We start from the raw sequence: 24,251 nt of genomic DNA, 5'->3' as shown, positions 1-24,251 counted from the left end.
GAAGGCGACCCCTTCATATATATAGGCTGATACATGAAGGCTATCCGTGAATGTTTTAGATTTTGGCTTTATGCTAATTGAATGGTTCGAAACAAAATTTTGTTTTAACTGTTTTAATTTTTGTCTTTTTGCTTTTAAGGTTTTGTTTGTTAGCTCATTCCAATTCAAACCACCTGGTTTGAATTGGTGCGATCTTCTCTCTCTTGTCAGGTGGTACCAAATTGAAACCATTCTTTGCCACCTGTCTATGCTGACTCGTCATGCCTTCTGGGCCCGCAGAGTGTGTCCACTTAGTGTGTCCAGTGGCGGCGCCGATTTTGGCGTTTTTACGACTTTTTGTCCTTGCGCAGAGTTCGTCGCCCGGGTCGCTATGGCAGCTTCACCAGCCAACGTCGGCATCTAGATTTATCCGATTTGAGCTTCGGAAGTTTCCTGCTTCTTTATATGTGGGCCCGTTCTGCACTGGTTTTGTTCTTTTGGAAACTTTGGCTCTAGTCAGGCTTTGTTAGGCTTCACAGGGATTGAGTGGGAACTCCAAATATTCCTGTATTCCCCAGATTTCTGGCAAATTCACTAGCCAACGCCGGCATCTAGATTTATCCGATTTGAGCTTCGAAGTTTGTTCTTTTCTTTATATGTCGACCCTGCTTACCGGGTTTTGTTCTTTTGGAAACTTCGGCTTTAGTCAGGCTTTGTTGGGCTTCACGGGGGTCGAGTGGGAAACTTCAATTATTCCCGTATTCCCGTACTTCGATGCATGTTTTATCACTATATTTATTTTAATTGCGGAATCCTGCAAAAGTACGAAAATATAATTATTACATGATTATTAAACACATAATCGACCAAAATGCTATGTCTCTCGGGGTTTAATATTACAGTTTTGGGTGCTTATCACACCACCCCCAAACAGCACTTTGCTTGTCCTCAAGCAAAGAAGAGACATTAAAACGATAAGTGGTCAAAAATGTGTTGTCTTAAGCTAAATCTCATTTCGCAGAGTGCGGTTGCATTGACCGTATGCAACAAGGCCTTGAACCACTAGGAATTCCCTAGTGGACGAGTTATAGCCTCGTGAGAGTTTTCTAGAGAAGATACTCACAAACTTCATTTATACTACAACGACTCAGTAACAAAGACTTGTTTCTTTAATTAATCTCCGGTATCTAGACATCTCACTAGCAGGGGAAACAAGGATTTTATTCTTTCAAAATTCAAGTTAATATACATACAATAATTGAAAAATCTACGTATGAGCATGCATGCAGTAATCTAATAATGAAATGTACGAGCAGGGCCATTTCTGGATCCTTTGGATAGCGTCCTTAATTAGCTTCTCACAGGTATGTGTCGAAACACAATTTCTCTCTTATTTTTCCACTCAAGCTTTGCTATCTCCAGTGTGCAGTGGGCACACGTTTCCTCACATACTCAATGACAGTTAGAGGAGCCGAGGTCGAGAAGTCACAACTACTACTTATTATCACACTATCCTATTCCTAATTGAGCTAGAGGTCTTTATTAGGTGTTATGGGGCTTAGGTGGTAGAGTAGAAGAAAATGGAATGGAAAGTTCAAAAATGATAAGTATGAGAGAATAAGGTCTTTGAGATATTTATACTAGAGAATCCTTATTTTCTTTCCTGCTTCTAACATGGGTTTCCATACTTGGATTTTTCAAGCTTTTGTATTCCCTTTGATTTGATTTTTTTTGGGGAATTCTAACCTTGATATTTCTTTTGATTTTGGAAACATATTTCTATTTTGTTCTTTTTCTTTTCTTCCTAAAACAATTAACCCGATTTTGATTTGTGACAATGTTTTTCTCTTCATTTTTCTGCACTTCATCCTATTTCTCATACTCATCATCTAGGTAGGCTTATTTATTTGTGGTTACTAGATGGGTAATGATTTTTTTGGTGAAGTAGAAAGTATTAATGAAAGGTTCAGTGGGGCGACTAGCGGTAATTATTATTATTTTTTTTTTACAGGTGTGAATTTTTGGCTATATCGATCCAAAGAAGGCCTAAATTCTCGCCTAGGATTTGGGTAGTGATCAAGTAAGTAGACGTGTGAACTTCTATTCTAAGAACTACTCCTCCGTGTCATTACTCATATATCATACATTTTGAGGCTTTTGGTTAGATTCTTACAGGATATGGAAACTAAGTTGTCTAACCATGGGTCCCATAAACTTACTGCTGTGTACATTTAATGATAGTCAGTGCATGAATGCTTATGAAAAGATATAAAAACTATTGCATACGTATTAAATTAAGTTTCTAAGAACAAGTCCTGATTCTGATGCTAGGGGGAGATTTCTAAATATTTTTCATCATAGAAAGGGAAACGAGAATTTGTCACTAAATACGTTTATTTAGACATTAAGTAAACTATATACAACTATGCATGCCTAATTTTTGCAAAAAGTTCTCACCACCTCCAAACAGTCGGACATTGTGTCCTCAAAGTGTTAAGAGGAAGAAAGAGTATACCTGAGAGGCTTTGAGCAAAAATAAAGCTGGCATCTTCCACAGAAATTTATTGTAACACACTATATATTATACATCATAAAAGTAGAAGCACACTGTTAGAGTAGCACATTGTTAGGTTATTTATTTATTTCACATCAAAACGTAAAACAAATATGTACATGCATCAACTCACATTGCCCCATCCTTGAACAGGGGGATAGTCCCTCCTTGCCTCGTCCCTGTAGAAATGCCATTCCTTTGCATCCCGCCAATCTATCATAGCTTTCCAGACTTCACTCCACTTCCTCTTCTTTGCATTGTCTAGATGAGCTATCATTTTATCATCATCAGGGAAAGAACGAACTTTCTTAAGATACCTTGCAGGGCGTGTCCATGTCTGAAATCGCAAAGAACGAATTATCTTGTTTGTTGGACACATAGAGTCGACCTTTACCCAGTTCTAAAGGTGGCCGCAAACTCAGGGAAGTACGTCCTCACTATCCCGCATCTTTAATCGCGGGGGTGATATAGTGTTGCCGAAAAGACTGAGCCTTCTTAAGATTCTCAATTACTAGTTCTGTAATGTCGAAGGTGGTATGTTGCTGGGCCAATGCATGGAATGTCTTACATGCTGATTTTGATGCAGTGGAAAAATGCCAATCCCCCATGATGTTGAGAAGAATAAATAGCATGGCAGTTCCAACATTCATGGTCATACTGGCTAGTGTAATAGTGAATTCCGACCATCGGCCAGCTTCGACACGTTCTTTGACGTGGGCAAGGCCATCGCCATACTGGGCAGCAAAGTCTTCCCTAGAATAGTCATTAAGGTCATTCTCTATCATGTATTGAATGGGGAGATCTGGCTGAAGAGGAGGAAGGTCTAGAGCCATAGCCACTGTTGGCTCATAAAAAGCGTGTCGTGTGTTACCAATACGTAGTGTAAAACCATTCAAAGGGAAACCCTGGACAGCTGGTAGATCTTCCATGTGATCATAAAAATAAGTTGCCAAACCTGGGGAGTACGTCTACTCCGGGTGTAGAATAAGAGAGTTCCAACCAACTCGAGTGATGTAGTCTCTGAAAAGATGTCCATATGCCGGAGAATTCAAAGAACGAAAGTGGAAAGATTGTTCGAATCATCTTTGGAGCTTCCATTGTAGAAGATGTGTGAAAAAAATGTGACCTGTTTAGACAAGGATAAACAAATATTAGAGTATGATGAGAATAATTAAGTAAAAACAAATTACCATATGAAAATTAAAAACTAAAAAGAAAATGATAAATAATATAAAATTGCAAAATTTAAATGGTTTCATTGGCCCAAGTAACGGGCGAGGATCCTTTTGTGGGAGGGATCCGCTTATAAGATTTTCTATGCCGTAATCCGCGCGGCGACCTGTTGCAACATTTTGTTTTCTCAATCCGTAAATATCGGGCGTGGTTCTCCATTATGAGAGTGTGATTTGCCAAGAATTGGTTGTGGGCTGTGCAAGAATTGTGCTTGTTCCTCTTCGCTTATTGTCCGCAGTCCCCTAAATTCAAGAAGGCCGGTGATAATAATGTTCGACGCTTGAATAATGTCACCAAATCCTTGTTGAATTGCTTTAAGCCCTTCCATGGGATTAAATACGCTGCATAATGCATTTTCAGTAAAGATGTTGTCGGTGGAACAATCTTTGTTGGTTCCTCGTGACCGACATGGTTCTTTGCAACGCCGGGTTCCGTAATCCGCTCCTACATACCGAAAGTGAATGGTAAGAATGTTAGCTGTTCGAAGAGGTGTATGAGGAGAAGTACTAGAAAAACCCCAATGTATCATGATAAGTGTCACAATGGTTGGTAAAGGAGCTGCCTTTTTCTTGGCACGTGCGATCGCATTCCAGAGAAATTTAATAATGCAAAAATCATTGCAGTTACTCTACAAGACCCAGAGTAAATGGAGGAGGGGTTTGGTTATTTCGGAAGTCTTAGACGTGCCTAGGACATTATGAGCTACACATTGGATCACAGATAATTGGTTCTTTTGTAAGGATCTTTGATAAACAATACGGTTTTTCCGGTTGTATTCGCCGTGAAGGATAGTTGCAAACATCAGATGTCGGATATTATCGAAAGGTGAATCCTGAAGGTGTACTCCTTGGTTTGTAATAGGAATTTGAAGTACCTCAGAGCTGATTTCCTTAGTTAATTCATGTTCGCATCCGTTAGCACGGACAAAGAATTGTCCGTTTTGGAAATAACCGCTTTTATAAAATAACAAGACCAACTCTCTGGAATAAAATGCTTGCTTATGGTGTAAAAGAGGGTACCATCCTCGACGTAATATTTCAGTGTCAAAAAAAGGATGAAAAAGACCATTTTAGAAATTTTCCATAAAATTTTGCTCGGGCACGAAACTTTGAGTGAGGGCCATTAAAGATGGAGTGGTGGAAAAAAAAAAATTATTTTGGAAAAAGGGAAGTTAAATTTTTGAGGTGTCTATCCTTGGTATAAATAAGCACCCATCCGAAACTGTAAAAGATACGTTTCGATGTGTCACAGGGTAGTTAGACCACGTGTATCTTCTAAGATATGCGCAAAAGTGGATGTAGTGTGGATGAGAAGAATGGGGCATGTGACAAGGAGTGCTCCTTTTTTTTTTTTTTTTTTTTTAAGTAGAATGACAAGGAAAACTGTAGATATAATGATTACAATAAGATGTAAGAACGCATAAACGGTATGGAAACACAACATAATGATAATGATGACTTAAATACAAACCTAAATGTTAGATAGAACTATATGCCACATGAACAACATGACTATAATAAAACAACCGAAAGTATGAAGACTTGAGTAGCATATTCAATCTGGCCGCTACTTAAACTTTTTTAGTGCATCCATGAATCTTGAGCTTGGAGTGATCCAAAACGGTTTTAGAATAAGAAGTGTAGAGGGAAGAATATGAAATGAGTGAATATGGAGGAAGAGTTGAACTTATTTATAGAGAGAAAATTGCCGCTTTCTCCGCTTTCCGACCTTTTCTAGATGTGGTCATGACCGCTTTTCCCGACCGCTTTTTAGATGTGGTTCATGACCGCTTTTCTCGACCTTTTTTATGCGGTTTCATTATCGGTTTTCTGAACGTTTTATAAAACGTTAGTTACGTTAAAATTTGTTGTTTAAGTATGACATGTAAAATATATATTTATATATGTATATAATTTATTATTACCAATATATGTTCCTACCTATATACTATAATATTAGATATAGCTAATATATCAAGATAGAAATATTTAGGAACCATCTACTATTAAGCTGGAAAATGCAAACACGTAAATAAAATATCTGATATAAATATTATACAAGACCGGAAAAAAATAAATCTAGCTACTAATGATCCTCAAGTGCTGTAGCAGAATCCTCAGGGGCTGCAGAAGAAGAACCAGGAGTCCTGCGACGTCGTGCAGTCCAAGCTCCCGTGGAGGCTAACTGCTCCTGGATATCACCAAGAGTATCCATCACTTGAGCCTGAAATTGATGCTGGCTCACCATGAACAATCGCTGAAACTGGTTCTGGCGAGTAAGCATATTGTCCTGAAATGCAGTTATGGAGGCTCTCATTTCCTGCTGGAATTCGACCATGTCATCGTCATCATCGACTGGGCGAAAGTGGTCATATCTGTCCTTAACTTCGCCCAAGGTACGTCCCCATCGATACCGGGCGAAAGTGTACATGTCTCTCTCGCACCACCGCTCATAGCACGTATGGCCTCTATGGGTTGGGTGATCTTATTCATGGCAGTCTCATCAAAGTATGGTGGGTGAGAGGATCCTACGCTAAGCGTGCTTTCGGCAGCCCTAGGTGGTGGGGGTTCCCCAAAGGGTCCCGTATGCATTTCTTGAAGACAAGCATATTCTCATATTGTGGTATAGGGAGTAGTGGGGTGGCGCATGAAAACCCAGATTAATCATGACTTGGCGCTTACTAGAATGGCAAGGGGGTCAATGACCTAAGAGTGGCATGTGTGATAATATCAAAAAGAAAGGTAACGATGCAGAAGTTACCCTTTCGCCCCCGGAGGATCCAGAGAAGGTGGAGGAAGGTCTTGTTGATGTCGGAAGGCTTCGAGGTGCCAATGACGCTCAGTCCAGCCATTGAGTCACGAAGTCACCGCTAGTTCCGTTCCACGTCGACCGAAATACCGATACACGATTTCCGCCGATGTTGTACTCTCCCTCGATTAGCGGTCGAAAGCATTAGGTCGTAAGTCCGCGGGTACACGGACTGCTGCCGAAGTTAGTACATGGTCGCACGAGGAGGAATGCCCGGATCCCAGAGATCAACACAGGTGTGACTTCGTGGTGCACACCCTCGACGGTGACCCAAAAATGGTCGCCATTAAAGCTCCCATTGTCGTAGAATTTCATCACCAAATCCTTGGAATAAAGCCCTCCATTGGCATATAACAAACTCTCCCATCCTCTAGAGTGAATTTCGTGATCAAAGAACGGAGCAAACATCTCGTTTTCAAACAAATTTCCAAAATTTCTTTCCACACAAATCCGTTTGTTTCCTGCCATTGCTGGTCTTAGAGCGAGGATGACTATTGATTACTGATGAGGGGAAGAAATGGGATGTTCTGATGGAAGGAAAACTTGGTCGGAGATGTAAGGGTCTCGCGCGAGACCTGGTTTTAATGTGGGCCTGTCTTGTGCGAGACTTAATCGAGAGGGGGCAAGATCCGGTTTTTTAGGAAGAAGAGTGATGGAAATGTGACGCGTGTTATCGGTTTTTTTGGGTTTAAATGGACCGAGAAATCGATATTTTGGTTGGGCCAAAAAATTTCTCGAAGCCCAAATCAAGCCTAAAGCGCGATTTAAACATAAAAAATCTAAATGTTTACCCACGACTCATTTGGACTCCGAATTGGATGAATGAGATACCGAAACGATCGGCACAAAAAATGCTATCCAATTGTATGAGTCATTCTTGAAAGTCACAATTTTTTTTTTTAAACAGAGAGTGTTTTATTTATAAACAAAGGTTTTATTTACATACAAGGGAGATATACGTGAAAAACACTGGATGTCCAGGGGAGTCACCATCTTAAATCATAGACAACTGTCATGTCGGCTCGAGCTTAACCCAATCTAGCCGACCGCGGGCTTCACCTCTATGTATTATGGGGTTAGGGGCGGACGGTACCATCCCCGACCGCGGCGCTACCACGGTCTAATAAAATTGCCCTTATTACATACGGCTATCCTCAAACCGCCCCAAGGGACTCAAAGTAACCAATTCTAGGGTTGGTCTGGTGGAGTCCATTGCCCGTTTGTGTTCCAAGTATGCAACATCTGAGGTTTGACACGAATCCCATGTGCAAAACTTAATGCAAAGGGAAAAGGCAACAATATAAACATATTTACAAGGTGAGTCTTTTAACGTCAGATCCTCAAGACGAGTTGAGTCCTTTAACGTCAGATTCTCAAGACGAATCCCAACCTGTAGGAGAAACGGCGCGGCGACGAAGATTATCCTGCGCAGCTGGTGTTAGACAAAAGTATACCTTAAACTGGCTAGTATCGGATAGGAAGTCAGAGCCTAGACAGAAGGGTGTTTGGCATACACCAGCCCATCCTTCGCAAGACGCCGCTTTTACGAAAGCAAAAGAACTATGACCATTCCCTATTCGCGGATGAGTGAGACTTACACCAAATGATTAGCTGAAGTTCGCGAGGTAGAGAGTAGAAAAGGGAAGAGAAGGAAGGAGGTGAAATTTTAGGTACCCATCGCTTACCGAAAAGGTATGTTTGCTCGTGGTCGCGTAAGACATTTATACTCAGCCTGAAAAAGAGTTTTCGTGGACTAAGGTTCCGCGCTTTGCAACCACACACTTCAAAAACTTTGGAGATCATAAGATAGAAGATGGCCCGCTACCAAAATGGCGTGCACTCTATAGAAACAAGATTGAGTACGCCAAATGAAACATCTAGTCGGTGTATACCGGTTTCAAGAAGAGTCCGCTTCAACATCCGTGAGCGTAATTCGTGGTAATGTTTTAGGCGCTTGTCCATTGACTTGAAATTCACTCGTTATCTTTTGATTAAGCAAAGAGATTGCCCCATAATGTTTCACACCGACACAATGAAAGGACCGCACCATCGTGTTTTCAATTTACCGGAAAGATGTGTAATCTGAGTTGTACAAGAAAAACTTTTGGCCAATTTTGAAATCCTTACGCGAAAATGTGCTTGTCGCACTCTTTTTCATTTAGCTTTGTAGGATTTCGAGAGATCATAAGCATCAATTCAATCTCCTCCAGCTCATTTAATTGCAGTTTTCACTTCTCGCCCTCGATGATATTGTAATTAAAAAGCTTTTGATGGCCCAAAAGGGCACGATGCTCAAGTTTAACCGGCAGATGACAAGGTTTTCCAAAACAATGCGTAAGGAGACATCCCTATAGGTGTCTTAAATGTCGCTCGGTATGCCCACAAGGCATCCGATAAGCGAGAGACCAGTCCTTTTTGATGGGTTGACAATTTTCTCCAAATAGACTTTATCTCTCGTTGGAGACTTCCACTTGGCCACTCGTTTGTGGGTGGTATGGAGTAGCAACCTTGTGAGTAACTCCATATTTCTTCATTAAAACCCAAAAATTTTGTTACAAAATGTGTACCCCCATCATCGATGATAGCTTTGGGAACACCAAAACGAGAAAATATTTTCTTTTACAAATCTCACAACAGCCTTGTGGTCATTTGAGCTTTACATGAAGTGCCTCCTCATCCATTTGGACACATAGTCTACAAATGACTAAAATGTATAGAAAACCTTGGGAAATAGGGAAGGGTCCCATAAAATCAATGCCCCAAACATCAAAAAATTCCACAATCAAGATAGGATTTAGGGGCATCATATTTCGCTTTGGTAATTCGACCTAGGTGCCGATAACGAATGTAAGCTATGCAATGTTCATGTGCATCGCGAAAAAGGGTAGGCCAAGAAAACCACATTGTAACACCTTTGGCCGCAGTTTTTCTTCCCATCGAAATGACCTCCGCAAGATTGTTCATGGCAAAAGGATAATACGCCGGTGTGTTCCCAATCGGAATGCAAATGACGAAAATGAGTTGGTCGAACAATACTTAAAGAGGTAGGGTTCATCCCGTAAATAATATTTTACATGGATAAGAACTTTTATGATCGACGGACCAAAAAAGAGGGGAATTCCTCAAGAATTAGGTAGTTAACGATATCCGCATCTATGGGGATGAGAAAATAGAGTACAAGTATTCGTCCGGGAAGGAATCACCGATAGCTTCAGATCACTATCGATGTTACCAACCAGCCTTTGATAAATGGTCGGCTACTTACATTTTCGTTCCTTTCTTTCTTTTTGATTTCCGTGGTGAATTCTTGTAAGAGAAGGATCCAGCGGAACAATCGTTGTTTTGCGTCCTTTTTCGCGAGTAATTACCGAATTGCTGCATGGTTAGTTTATACGATGGTCGATGTTCCAACTAGGTAGGGGCGAAACTTATCCAAAGCATAGACAACAGCTAGGAACTCTTTCTCAGCCAGGGTATAATTACGTTGATCGTCGTTAAGAGTTTTACTAGCGTAGTAAATGACAATGGGTTTGTCATCACGTCGTTGGCCTAGCACGACACCAATAAGAAAGTCGCTAGCGTCACACATCAGTTCGAATGGTTGAGACCAATCAGGGGGTTGAATGATAGGAGCGGTAGTCAGAGCAGTTTTTAGAGTATCAAAAGCTTGTTTGCAATTGAAATTGAAGTTGAATACTCGCATCCTTAAGCAGGAGATTGGTTAAGGGTCGAGCAACTTTAGAAAAATCCTGAATGAATCTCCTCAGAAAACCAAATATGGCCTAAAAAGGGCACGGATATCACGAACCGACGACGGGGGAAAGGTAGCGAAGAAATTTTAACAATTTTAGCTTTATCAACCTCTATCCCGCCTTTTGAAACAATATGACCTAGAACAAGTCCTTTGGTAACCATGAAATGACACTTCTCCCAATTTAGTACCAGATTTTTCTCTTCACAATGCTTAATACTTTAGAAAGGTTGGATAAACAAATCGTTAAAGGAATTTCCGAAATGGAAAAGTCGTCCCATGAAGACTTCCATATAACGCTCCACCATATCACTAAAAATGTGAAGCATGCAGCGTTGAAAGTGCCCGGGGGCATTACAAAGACCAAAAGGCATTCGCTTTGTATGCAAAGGTTCCAAAGGGACACGGAAAGTTGTCTTTTCTTGATCGGGCGGATCGATGACAATTTGGAAGTATCCGAATAGCCATCAAGAAAATAGTAGTAAGCATGACCGCTAAACGTTCTAGCATCCGGGTCAATGAATGGGAGAGGGAAGTGATCTTTACGGTTCTCGCATTAAGTTTGGCGATAGTCAATGCAAATTCTCCATTTCAAAGGAATGCGAAAGTGGAGATGCACTCACCATTTTCATTTTGTACAACTTGAATGCCGGACTTTTTGGGAACAACGTGGGACAGACTAACCCAAATCACTATCCGAGATAGGGTATATGATACCCGCGATCAAGTAAACGTAAAAACTTCCTCTCTCACTACTTCTTTCATGGAGGGATTAAGGCGGCGCTAGGTTCTCGCGATGTCTTTGTGCCGTCATCATGATGTATACGATTCGCATATGCTAGGGTCTATTCCCTTGATATCATCTAAGGACCATCCGATAGCGGAGCGGTGTTCACGAATGACATGAATCAAACGCGGCTCTTCGCCCGTAGTCAAGTGAGCAGAAATTATTATAGGGTGACTACCATCGAGATCGAGATGCACGTATTTCAAATCGAGGGTAGAGGTTTTAAACCGAGTTGGAGGATTGGGGATCAAGGATTCGTGAGGGATCATCTCTTCAATGGAAAAGAGCGAATCCGTTCTTCAATCAGTTTGCACCAAGCATTAGGGTCAAATAGTGGTACTGACTCCAATAATGCATGGACATCCCTTATGTACGAGTCATCGTCAAACTTCGGATTATCAAAAGAAAGAAATTGGTGTACCTCGTCTGGGGGAAAAGAGTTTGTGAAATAATCATGTTCCAGACTATCAACCAGGCTAATCTCACCCTCCATTATAGGATCGGGAAACTGTTTCATTAATTTGAACACGTTAAGTTCGACAGAAAGGTTCTCGAAAGACAATGTCATTGAACCGTCCCGACAATTTATGAGAGTGTTAGCAGTTGCAAGAAAAGAACGTCCCAAGATGATAGGAATGGAGTCACAGGCCACCTCAGTATCTAAAATGACAAAATCCACTGGGTAGTAAAAATCTTGGACCTTTACTATAACGTTCTCTACTATGCCTTTTGGGTACTTGATGGAGCGATCCGCGAGTTGCAGAGTCATATTGGTAGGTTTTAATTCATGAAGACCTAACTGCTTAAATAAGTAGTAGGGAAGTAGGTTAACAATGGCACCTAAGTCTAAAAGTGTAGTAGCGGTATACTTGTCGCCCAACGTGCATGATACAGTTGGTCGACCTGGGTCCTTGTACTTTACCACACCATTGGTAGTGGTAATCGAGGGAAACTACTTAGTGAGGAACACTTGTTGAGGTACATTCGTACATCGTTTGGTGGTGCACATGTCCTTCAAAAACTTGGCATGCTTGGGCAAATGCTTTAGCGCATCTAGGAAAGGTAAGTTTATGGTCAAATTTTTGAAGGTTTCACGGATATCATCAAAATGTTCATCATGTTTGTTCTTTACCAAACGGGCAGGGAATGGAGCTTTTGGATGGAATCGCGATAACGATCGCATGCCTTTCCCTAGGGACGAGGTGTAGATTTTGAAGGTACAACTTCGTCCGCTTATAGGTTGGTGAGGTAGGAGTTGGAAGGACGCCAGGAGTTTCGCCGATTCGTCGGTCGCATAATGATATTATTGTCGATGGTTCGCCGTAACGAAGAGTGGTAATGGCATTTACCTCACCCCCCGCTTGGATTACTAGGTCCCGTGCATTGTTGAGTTCAAAGGCGTGTTTGTAGGCTTAGCGTTTGAACCGCTGCTTGGCGGGGAACACGCCTTTTTGACTTTTATCCCGAGCTAACAACCGAAGAAAGATAGATAGAAGCTAGGATTTGATTCTCGCTGATTCATGTATGTCGAAAAAGTTTCAGCCGTTTTATCGGCTGTGGATTGTACCAAAGGAGTAGCAGGAACTAGTTCACGGTTATTATTCACGGGTTGATTTTGGTAGCCATATCCTTGATTAGCGGGAACAAGGTTGCGGTTGTTTTGGTATCCTATATTTGCGTTGTTGGGAAAATTACCTTGCCCTTGCTGGAATTGTGGAGGATTTCCTTGACGATAGGAATTGTAGTTCGTGGGTGGTCGTACAGGAACGTTGTCGCCACCTGAAGGTGCTTGTTGTTGGACAGGGGGTGCCCAAGCTAAATTCGGATGTTGTCGCCAAGGTGCATTAGGGATGTTGAAAGCACAAGCCTCTTCAGAAGGTTGGGGAGGACACTCGTATACCAAAAGACAATAAGAATCGGCGTGCTCAGGGCTTAAGCAAAGAGGGCATGGGGAAGCGTTGGCAGCTATGACCTGTTTGGGTTTTTGTTCATTTACTTGTACCGAAAGAGCATCGACCTTTTTGTTTAGGGACTCGATTAGAGTTTTTAATTCCGGATCGGGTTTGACCTCGAACATAGACGTAACTTTGGTAGGAGTGTCTTTAGAAGATCTAGAAGAATCAGTGTTTCCTTTTGATGGTCAGAGAGACCATTAAAGAATGAACAGACTAATACAGCGGTGTTGAGTTGATGATGGGGACATTCGAGAAGTAGATCAGTAAATCTGCTCCACGCCCCGAAGGATTCCCTCGGGGTGCCGGGCGAAAAGAATTGAATCTTTTGAAGCATTTCTGTAGTTTTCTTCTGAGTATAAAACTTTATCATGAATGCTTGAACAAGTTTGGCCCATGTGTCAATGGATTGCGGCGCTTGTCCGGCGAGCCAAACTGAAGCTTTATCAGCTAAGGTGAAGGGAAACAACCTAAGCAAGACTTGTTCGTTGGTAACGGTCGGATGGCGGAAAGTGGTAACTACTTGTTGCATCCGACGAAGATGATTGTACGGTTTTTCATGGTCTAACCCATGGTAAACAGGTAACAAACCGAAAATGTTTGGCGGAATACAAAAATCACCTACAATCGCATCGAGTTTAATGCAGGAAGCAGGTCCTTTCTATAAGGCAGTATAGAAATCCGAAAGGGGTTTTTCGACTGTGAGATTTTTCTCAGCCATAATTAAAGGAGATAATGGCAACGGAGATGTTTGATAAGGTTGATTTACGGAGGAGGGACTATGTCTAGGAGATAACATAAACAGTTGTTTCTTGTATTTTCGACGATGATATGTAAGTTCTAATTCCTTATGTTTACCGGACCGTAGTCTCATACAAATATAATTTTAATTTAAGGCTCATAAGGAACGAACAATGACTGGAGGTTTTAGATTTTAGGAAGGAGGGAGTTGAAACACGTCTTCCTGAGCTATTGCTAACTCGAGCAGGGAAGCTAGGATAACGTGTGAATATTCCACCAGCCAGGTCACCTGAGAGAATTGAGGGAGGTTGTTCGTGCTAGCACGTTCCTTAATTAGGCAACCTCAATTTTTTTCAAGTTTCCTAGGCACTGATGAAATAGGATGATGATTTATGATGGTGTATTATGCGGGGTGTTATTAAGATGATTTAGATGAAATTTTTAATTACTATGATTTTTTACTTTTTTTTTATTTTTTTATTTTTTATATTTTATTTTATTTTTTGTTTTTTATTATTTATTATTATTTTTTATTTTTTTTTTTTGTTTACGTAATTAATGTATTATGGAGACGTGATTACGAAATATGCAATTAAAACGATAGATGCCAAAATAGAAACTAACTAACATATACTAGTTTACGCAGAAAGTCTACCCATGCAAATCTATATTACCTATAACGCAAACTATATGTAAGTTATACGTGAGCTAGGAGAATGTCGAGAACGAACTCATGCAATTGAATACCGCGGTAATGGAATTGATGTAACATACACATACAAAAATATTCTAAGCAGATGGTTTGACGCTACGCATATATCAAAATATATTTGAATCATATTGTGTTAACGTGAATATGTAATGACGAACCACCTTTACATGCAAGGAGTTCTCATGCCAACAAATATACAAGGTAAAATAGGTTATAACAAATAATATCCTCGACAAAGTTTGAGGAGTTTAAGAGTTTGAAACCTGGCGTCTTGCGATTCCTCGTATAGCGATCGACTACTCCCGAGCTTATGCTTACTAGCAAAACAAACAGACCAAAGAGCCCATAAGAGTAATTGAAAAGGAAAGTGGCTCAGACCTGAAAATCGGAGTGTTGATACTCCGTGTTAGTCTCAAGCGGCTACTAATTCAGTCTCGTCCGAGACTCTTTTTGTCCGTTCAAGATTTCAAATTCCTACGAGTACTTAGATCGTGGCTAATGAAAATAAACAAAACTTGGTTCACAGATATTTGTTAGTAGAAAAAGTTAAGGTAAACTGCTCTGTAACTCGTTAGTATTGTAACAGAAATGAAAATTAAAAAGATGAGGAGGTAGGGGAGGGGGTTTTTATAGATGTATTCCAGTTATTACGTTAAGTCCAGAGTCCTTCGGCGTGCAGCGGCGCCATTTGATAAAATGCTCTTTATACATGTTTTGGTTTTCAGTTACTTATTTTCTTAAGTCCGAGGTCCACAGTCCAAAGTCTGAAGTCCAAAGACCCAAGTCCAAAGACCCAACTCCAAAGTCCAAATTCCAACGTCCGTATAGTCGTACGTTTTAGTCAAGTTACCTTACTCACGTGGGTTTGGTAGGATAGGTCGAGTAAGGGATCGTCCAAACCTTAGGGCTCGGATAGGTTCACAACTGGAATTACAACTTTTAGTGAGTAGGATTTTTAGGTTTTTTTAGTTGGTTTAATAAATTTTACGGTAATGCAAATAATGTAAATTACTACGGTGATTTTTATGTAGGTGAACAAGGGTGGAGAAACAGGGAGAGAGTTAATCATGCTCATGCAAGAATCATTTTTTAATAGTTTATATTACCAAATCACAACATCTCTACTTCGTCTCGTTTTCGGAGACGACGTCGAGTATTGATCCCTAGCGCATGCCTACATCTCTAGGTCGCATTTCACTAGCATAAGGAGTTTCAATAATACCTCATCTCTCGGTATATTATTTCAGCTCCCGCTCGATTTCACATTCAGACAAATTGAGAGTCAGTTCGACACTGAAAAGTCGCGCTGCCAACATTTTTGTCGCTAGACCGCCCCGAGCATCGCAATCCAACTTTGTACGCCTCGCCATTTTGGGACCGGATGTCAATTCTAAGCCTAATTCCTAAGTAGTGATTCTAGAATATTAACGAAGTCAATCCGATTTTCACATCGAAGCAAAGATAACCCTCCCCACGAGGGGGATTAGCTCATGGACATAGAAGGAATAATAAAAAACTTGTTGTATACATTAAGTAAATAAATGCAGGACGTAAATTAAACTAGAAAAGAAATGATCATTATTAAGGGTAAAATAACTTACGATTTTAAGTCTTTGGAATGAAAATGGCGTAATGTAAGTACTGAAGGAAAAATCTAACTAAGCGGAAGCTAAAGCATTAATATGCTGAAGGGGTAATAATGAAGGCGACCCCTTCATATATATAGGCTGATACATGAAGGCTATCCGTGAATGTTTTAGATTTTGGCTTTATGCTAATTGAATGGTTCGAAACAAAATTTTGTTTTAACTGTTTTAATTTTTGTCTTTTTGCTTTTAAGGTTTTGTTTGTTAGCTCATTTCAATTCAAACCACATAGTTTGAATTGGTACGTGTCTTCTCTCTTGCCAGGTGGTACCAAATTGAAACCATTCTTTGCCACCTGCCTATGCTGACTCGTCATGCATTCTGGGCCCGCAGAGTATGTCCACTTAGTGTGTCCAGTGGCGGCGCCGATTTTGGCATTTTTACGACTTTTTGTCTTTGCGCAGAGTTCGTCGCCCGGGTCGCTATGGCAGCTTCACCAGCCAACGTCGGCATCTAGATTTATCCGATTTGAGCTTCGGAAGTTTCCTGCTTCTTTATATGTGGGCCTGTTCTGCACTGGTTTTGTTCTTTTGGAAACTTCGGCTCTAGTCAGGCTTTGTTGGGCTTCACGGGGATTGAGTGAGAACTCCAAATATTCCCATATTCACAGTATTTGCGGCTTCACTAGCCAACGCCGGCATCTAGATTTATCCGATTTGAGCTTCGGAAGTTTGTCGCTTCTTTATATGTGGACCCGCTCGCGACCCGTTTTGTTCTTTTGGAAACTTCGGCTTTAGTCAGGCTTTGTTGGGCTTCACGGGGGTCGAGTGGGAAACTTCAATTATTCCCGTATTCCCGTACTTCGATGCATGTTTTATCACTATATTTATTTTAATTGCGGAATCCTGCAAAAATACAAAAATATAATTATTACATGATTATTAAACACATAATCGACCAAAATGCTATGTCTCTCGGGGTTTAATATTACAGTTTTGGGTGCTTATCACTTAGTTCTCGAAGTATCAATAGATAAAGAAAGAAATTACCTGAGAACCGTGAGCAAAATTAGGGCTAGATTGCTGGAATAGAAAGTTGTTAAAATATAATATATTATACAAAAATACACAAAGAAAAATAATAGCACACGAAACACAACTATTTATAGTTAGATATATGTACAATACCGTACTCAAATTTACCATCCAGGATGTAGTGATGGTCTGGTGTTGTCGTGAGTGAAATGCATTTCCTTAGCATCGCACCAAAAGATAATTGTCTACCAAATGGTGGTCCAATTTTGCTCACCAGATTCGTTCAAATGTTCCAACATTTTTTCATCGTTTGGATAACAAAGAACATGACTCAAGTACCATGCAGGATGTCTCCATTGCCTAAACCTTAATGAACGAATGATTCTGTTTGCTGGGCACATAGAATCTACCTTGACCCAGTCATGAAAAGTAGCTGAAAACTGTGTGAAATATGTCTTCATAATTCGGCAAGCGGTTATAGGTAAAAGTATATACTGATGCCGAACAGTGCAAACTTTTTTCAGATTGGAGATAACACAGTTTAAGATATCAAAGAATGTATGACCTTGAGCAAGCACATTGAATACTACACAGGCAGTATCATTGGCAGTCGAAAAATGCCATCTCCCATGACTTTTAGAAGGACAAGCAACATCGTATTCCCCACGTTCATGGTCATGCTGGCTAAGGGAATGGTGATGGTTGGCCATCTTCCAAGTTCAGCTCCTTCTTCTTTAAGTTCAAGATCATTACCGTATGCTGCGCGAAAAGCAGGCCATGAAAAGGAACGGGTAGAGTTGTGAAAGATGTATGGCCATGTTGTTGCGGGCGCGTGATAGGGAAGATCCAAAGTTAGGGCAAGCGTTGGCTCATAAAAGATATGGTGTGTGCCACCAACTTGGATTGTGAACCCGTCTAAGAAGAAGTCGTGAGCAAGGTTGAATACTGGTGTTTCTCCCATATTAGCATAAAAGTAGGCAGCCAAACTTAGAGAATAAGTTTGGTCAGGGCGAAGAACAAGTGAAGACCACCCGATGTTAGTGATGTAATCATGAAAATGAAGGCCATAAGCATTGGAATCCATCATAGCCTGGAAGGATTGCTCAGGAATGATTTTTGGAGATGCCATGCTTGATAAAGATGCCATGTGCGATGGAGTAGAGAGATGGGTAAGGCAAAGATTCCTGACATACTATCAATCAGTGTACATGAGGAAACATCCAAAGTGAAGTATATCTCCCACGCTTGATGGATAAGGATATCTATGAGGAAAAGTGTCCAATAAAGTTTGACCGGATGGATGACAGAGTATGGAAGAAGATAAACCCCTCCTGTAATCAAATTTAAAATAACATGTTAAAATTTGATTATAGGATATTAATAACAACTTGAATTATGATAGCCTTAGTAGGCGTTACTTACAAAAGAAGACACAAAGATAACAACAATTTTTAATTATTTGAGCACACGATAAAAACTTAATTAATAATAATTTTTTATTTTTCTTTATTTTTTTCTTTATTATTTATTATTTATATATATATATATATATATTTTATTAAGCTAAAAACAAAATCATGGATCACGATGATGGTGATGGGGATGCAGATCATTCATAACACTGTTTAGTTCATCAATTTGTTGGCCTTGCTGAAGTTGAATGGCCCCCAGGTTGGCAGAGAGTGTAGTTTGATTCTCCATTAGGAGGGTGTGAGTTTCCAAGGACTGAGAGTGATTTTCCAAGATTGCCTCCTGTTCAACATCGTGCATTGCTTGACGTTCCTGGAAATCCATAAGACTTTTGATGATGATTTCCTGGCGTGCGTGTAGTTTTCGCATGCCTTGATGAAGAAAATGAATGCCTTCCATGGGATTAAAAATGTTCTACATGGCATTTTCATCAAAGAAATATTAAGAGTTTGAGCTTTAGTCGTCCGCTCATCCGTCAACGATCCGAGTCTAAAACCCAGCTTAACGCCTTGCTTTGTGTGAAAATCTGAATGGCGCTCTTTGAAGAGGTATTTCTGGGGAAACTGCTGGATAAACCCAAAGCATCATAATTTTTGTGATTAAAGTAGGCAGAGGTGCTAACCTTTTTTTAGGTCTGGTGATCGCGTTCCAAAGGTGTTGGATTATGCAAAAATTATCCCTTTGATTCTGCATAATCCAAAGTAGGTGGAGTTAAAGCTTTGTCACTTCAGATTGTTGTGATGTACCTACCACATTGTGTCCCAACTAGTGGAGCACATCACGTTGATTCTGTTTTAAAGAGCGTTGAAGAACAACGTGATGTCTATTTTCGACTTTGCCATAAGATACGGTGGCCCGTAGTAAATTTTTGACGAAATCAAATGTTGACTCTAGAAGATGGAACTCTGGGTTATTCATTGGAATTTGAAGTATGCTGGAGATAATTTCCCTAGTCAATTCAAATCATTGTCCATAGGCACGGAAATAGAATTTTTCATTTTCAGGTCCGCTAAATTGGTAGAACATTAAAACCAATTCTCTAGAATAAGTAGCTTCTGAATGATATATAAAAGGTATCCATTCTCGACGTACAATTTTTGTGTCAAAATAAGGAGAAAACCGGCCGTCATCAAAAAATTTCAGGTAATTTTTCTCGGGCACTATCTTTCTTGGTTGATCCATTTGAAAGTATAAGTGAGGGAAGGATAGTGAAGAATGTGTGAAATGAAAATGGTTGAAAAGAAGAGATTTATAGACAATATATGAGCTTGTACGAATCAGGATGCTAAGTGCAGTTAGATCTAGAATTAATATGTGAAAACACAAGTGAACCATGTGTTGTTATTACACAGTAATATGGAACAACAACTATGGGTATCCATAGTAGGTCTTTCCATGTCAGATTCCCAAAAACAATTAATGAGGTGTTCCAATGGTAGAAAATACGGATGAAGGTTTCACATTGCAGTTATACCTACAAGTAATTTATGAATTAATGATCATACCTCAATAATGGAAGAAAAATAGAATAATCGAGTTGGGTGCGCGACAAGTTTTAGGTGTACCGTGTAGCGTGCGTGATCTTCTATGAACGCAATGAGTTGAGATTGATTTATTTTTGTGAGTTATTGATTTTGCTTATTTGTTATGGGTTTGATAATTTTTTTTTATGTTTATGATAAGATAAAAATAGAACTAATGTATATACATAAATATGGGTACTTCTCCATTTAATACGTAAACCGTACAAATGTTTTAGAATTATTTAACACACCATACTAATATACAAAACAAAAAAGGGAAATAGATATGTAGGTTACATAGATCTAGATATTCTGGAGGATGTTATGCATGATTAACAGTATCATAACAATAAATACTGTTATCAAGACGACTATGAATGCCCCATCACGTTGCTCCTTTTCAAATTTCTCGATCGGATCCATTATGTTGAAGAAGATGAGAATATGTGAAGATGAAGTTGTGGAGAGTGAGAGAATGGGATGAGTGAAGTTTGATGAGGAGTGTCGGAATTTATAGGCAAAAATCTGACCGTTTGTGGATATCTGACCGTTTGGATATATGACCGTTAGGCCTAGTGAATAATTCCGATGGAGTTACTATTTGAATTAGTCCGTTGGGCCTATAGATTAGGTCTAATGCATAATAACTAATATATTTATAGGAGGAAGACAATAATTTCCTAACGTAAATAATTTCTCATTTAATCTGTCTGGAGATACAAAATTATGAGAAATTAATCAATATATCGTTTTACATTACTAGAAAAATAAAATGCAATACATAAGGGAAAGAAATGACATACGAATTTTCAAACTTAAAGAAAGAAGCTGCTACTATGAATCTTCAGGGTTAGCTAAAGATGAAACAGGATTCCGACGACACCGAGTACTGCAAACTCCTGAGTGAGATGACTGGTCCTGTATGTTGCCTAAGGACTGATCCATTTGGTCCTAAAATTGTTGCTGATTAGCTATCATCATGCGTTGGAAACGGCCCTGACGATTACACATCTCTTGCTAAAATTCACCCATGGAAGTACACATCTGTTGCTGAAATTCAACCATGGAACTTTGCATATGTTCCTGGCGAATAAACTTGTTGCGCATGCCAGTGTTCATTTATCTCAAAGCTTCCATGGGAGTATTGATTCGACGCATGACATCCTCATTAAAACAATTTTTTTGGGGTGAAGGAGGAGGAGGAGGCATATTATCATGCTCAACATTATGTCTTGCTATAGGTTCCCAGTGGTCCATGACACAAGTCTCGAAAATCCCAAAATTTTCGAAGGACCTAGTTTGGATTAATAGAGTAGCAGATTGGAACCCTAACTCAAACATAATCTGTGTAATAAGAACAACAAGAAGGGCTGACCTGTTGGAAGCAGTAGTAAGGATATGTCTAAGGAAATGGACCATACAGAAGGTTTCCTTCTTCTCCTGGAGGATCCACATCAAATGCAAGAACGTCTTGTTGACGTCAGACATTTTTGATGTACCAATCACATTGTAAGCCAGCCATTGAGTGATTGCCCATTAGTTCCGTCGGAGGGAGTGTTGGTACACACATGTCGAGCCATCGTTGTATTCTCCCTTGAGCATCGTGTCGAAAGTCAATTCCATAATGTTCGGATACTCGGACATCAGTAGAGTTGCACTATCAGAGTTGATCGGAATATTTGTGATAATAGACAACAACTCCAATGTGAGTTCACATTCCATCCTATCCGCCGTAATCCAAAATTCATTTCCCCAGAAACCACCATTGTTGTAGAACTTTAACACTAAATCTTCGGAGTAGTATTCTAGGATTAGATGCAACATATATTCCCACTCCCTACTTGCAATTTCCTCATCGAAAAATGGATGAAACATGCCGGAATCATAGATAGTTTTGAAATTTCTCTCGACTGTGATTCATCGATTTCCGGCCATAGAGTGATCAAACTGATTTTCTAAGGGTTTATATGGGTTGAACGAAGTGAGAGGAAGAGGGTGTATGATTTTTTTTTTTTGGTGGATAATGGACTGCCTGCGCAAGTTAATTTCAGGCTGGTGGTGCCGCGTGCTCGAGGGTTCGTTAGGGGAGCAAGATTCGGATTTGAAGTAAGAAGAACAGTGAGGGGCTGACGCGTGGAGTGTCTCGCATGAAGGCTTTAGTGGCCGGACACGTGATTTGGACCGGGTTCAAATTTTTGTCCCAAGCCCATATGAAATCCCAAAATTCCCATTATGTCCCGAAATTTTGAAATTGAAATCTCGATTCGTTTCAACTCCAAATGGAACGAATGAGGTGCCAAAATGATTGGCATTAAAAATGGCATCCCATGGTATATGGAAAAAGTACATTCAAACCTTTTTTTTTTATGTACAAATGTACAAGGAGAGATAAATGTGTTAACAACACTAGAAGTTCAGAAGAATCACCACAAATAGTAAAATCAGACAACTGTCATGTCGGCTCTGGAGCAAACCCAATCCAGCCAGACTATGGCTTAACCTTTATGTTTTGGGGGACTAAGGTTCAGGACGGTACCATCCCTGACCAATGTGCAATGGTCTAATAATAATATTACCCTTAGTACATATGGTATAGCTTCAAACTGCCCCGAACTACAATCAAATAGAAAACTGCTAGGGGTTGGCCTGGTGAAATCCATTGTTCGTCCGAATAAGGGAACATCCGATGTTACACATCACGACTCTCTTTGTGCACAATGCTTAGTGCAAAGGGAAAAATAAAAGACATGAGTATATACAAGTTGAATCTTTTAACGTCAGATCCTCAAGACGAATCCCAACCTGTGGGAGCAATGGGGCGACGATGAAGTTTATCCTGCTGGGCTGGTGACAGACAAAAATATACCTTATACTGGCTCATATCGGATAGGAACTCAAGACTTGGACAGAAAGGTGTTTGACAATGCATACACCACCCCATCCTACTCGCACGTTGCTTACGAGCAAAAGTACTACGACCATTATCTATTTGAGATGGGTGAATTTACACCAAATGATGAGCTGGAGTTCACGAGGAAGAGAATAGAAAAGGGAAGAGAAGGAAGGAGGGGAAAGTTTTGGTACCCATTGTTTACCAGAAGGCACGTTTGCTCGATTATTAGAAGACATTTATACTCAATTTTTGTGGACTAAGGTTCCAGCGCTTGCAACCAAACACTCTAGGAGATTTGAGAGAAGAAAATAGAAGAGGGCCCGGCTACCCTAATGGCGTACTTCCCCAGTTTTAAACACATGGAAGGAAGTACACCAGCGAATCTATTAGTCTCTGTAGACTGGATCTTTGAGAAGAGTCTTTTCAACATCTGGAGAACGTAACTCATGAAAATGTTTAAGGCGTTGGCCATTTACTTGAAATTCTCTGTTATCATTTAAAATTTTCAAATAGATAGCCCCATAAGGGGTGACAGTAGAGACAATGAAAGGACTAGACCATCGAGTTTTTAATTTTCCTGGAAAAATGTGTAATCTCGAGTTGTACAACAAAACTTTTTGACCAATTTTGAAATATTTTCTTAATATGTACTTGTCATGCACTCTTTTCATGTTGGCTTTATAGGATTTTGAGAGATCATAGGCATCACTCCGAATCTCCTCAAGCTTATTTAACTATAATTTTCTCTTCTCGCTAGCCGTATTGGCATTATAATTTAGGGTTTTGATGGCCTATAGAGTACGATTCTCAAGTTTAACCAGTAGATGACAAGGTTTTCCAAAAATGAGGCGGTAAGGAGACATGCCTATGGGTGTCTTAAAAGTCGTTCTATATGCCCACAAGGCATCAAATAATCGAAGAGACCAGTCTTTTCTAGAGGGATTAACTGTTTTTTCTAAAGTGGACTTAATCTCTCTATTAGAGACTTCTACTTGGCCACTGGTCTGAGGATGATACGGAGTGGCCACCTTGTGAGTGACTCCATATTTCTTTACTAACAACTCAAATATTTTATTACAAAAATGTTTTCCCCCATCACTAATGATAGCTTTGGGAACACCAAAACGAGAGAAAATATTTTATTTTACGAACAAAACGACAGTCTTATGATCATTCGTACGACATGCCATTGCCTCTATCCATTTTGACATGTAGTCAACAGCTACCA

The sequence above is a fragment of the Coptis chinensis genome, chromosome 5 (genome assembly GCF_015680905.1).
Source record: "Coptis chinensis isolate HL-2020 chromosome 5, ASM1568090v1, whole genome shotgun sequence".
Taxonomy (NCBI): Eukaryota; Viridiplantae; Streptophyta; class Magnoliopsida; order Ranunculales; family Ranunculaceae; genus Coptis; species Coptis chinensis.
The sequence above is the reverse complement of the archived record's forward strand: the minus strand, read 5'-3'. Positions refer to the sequence as shown.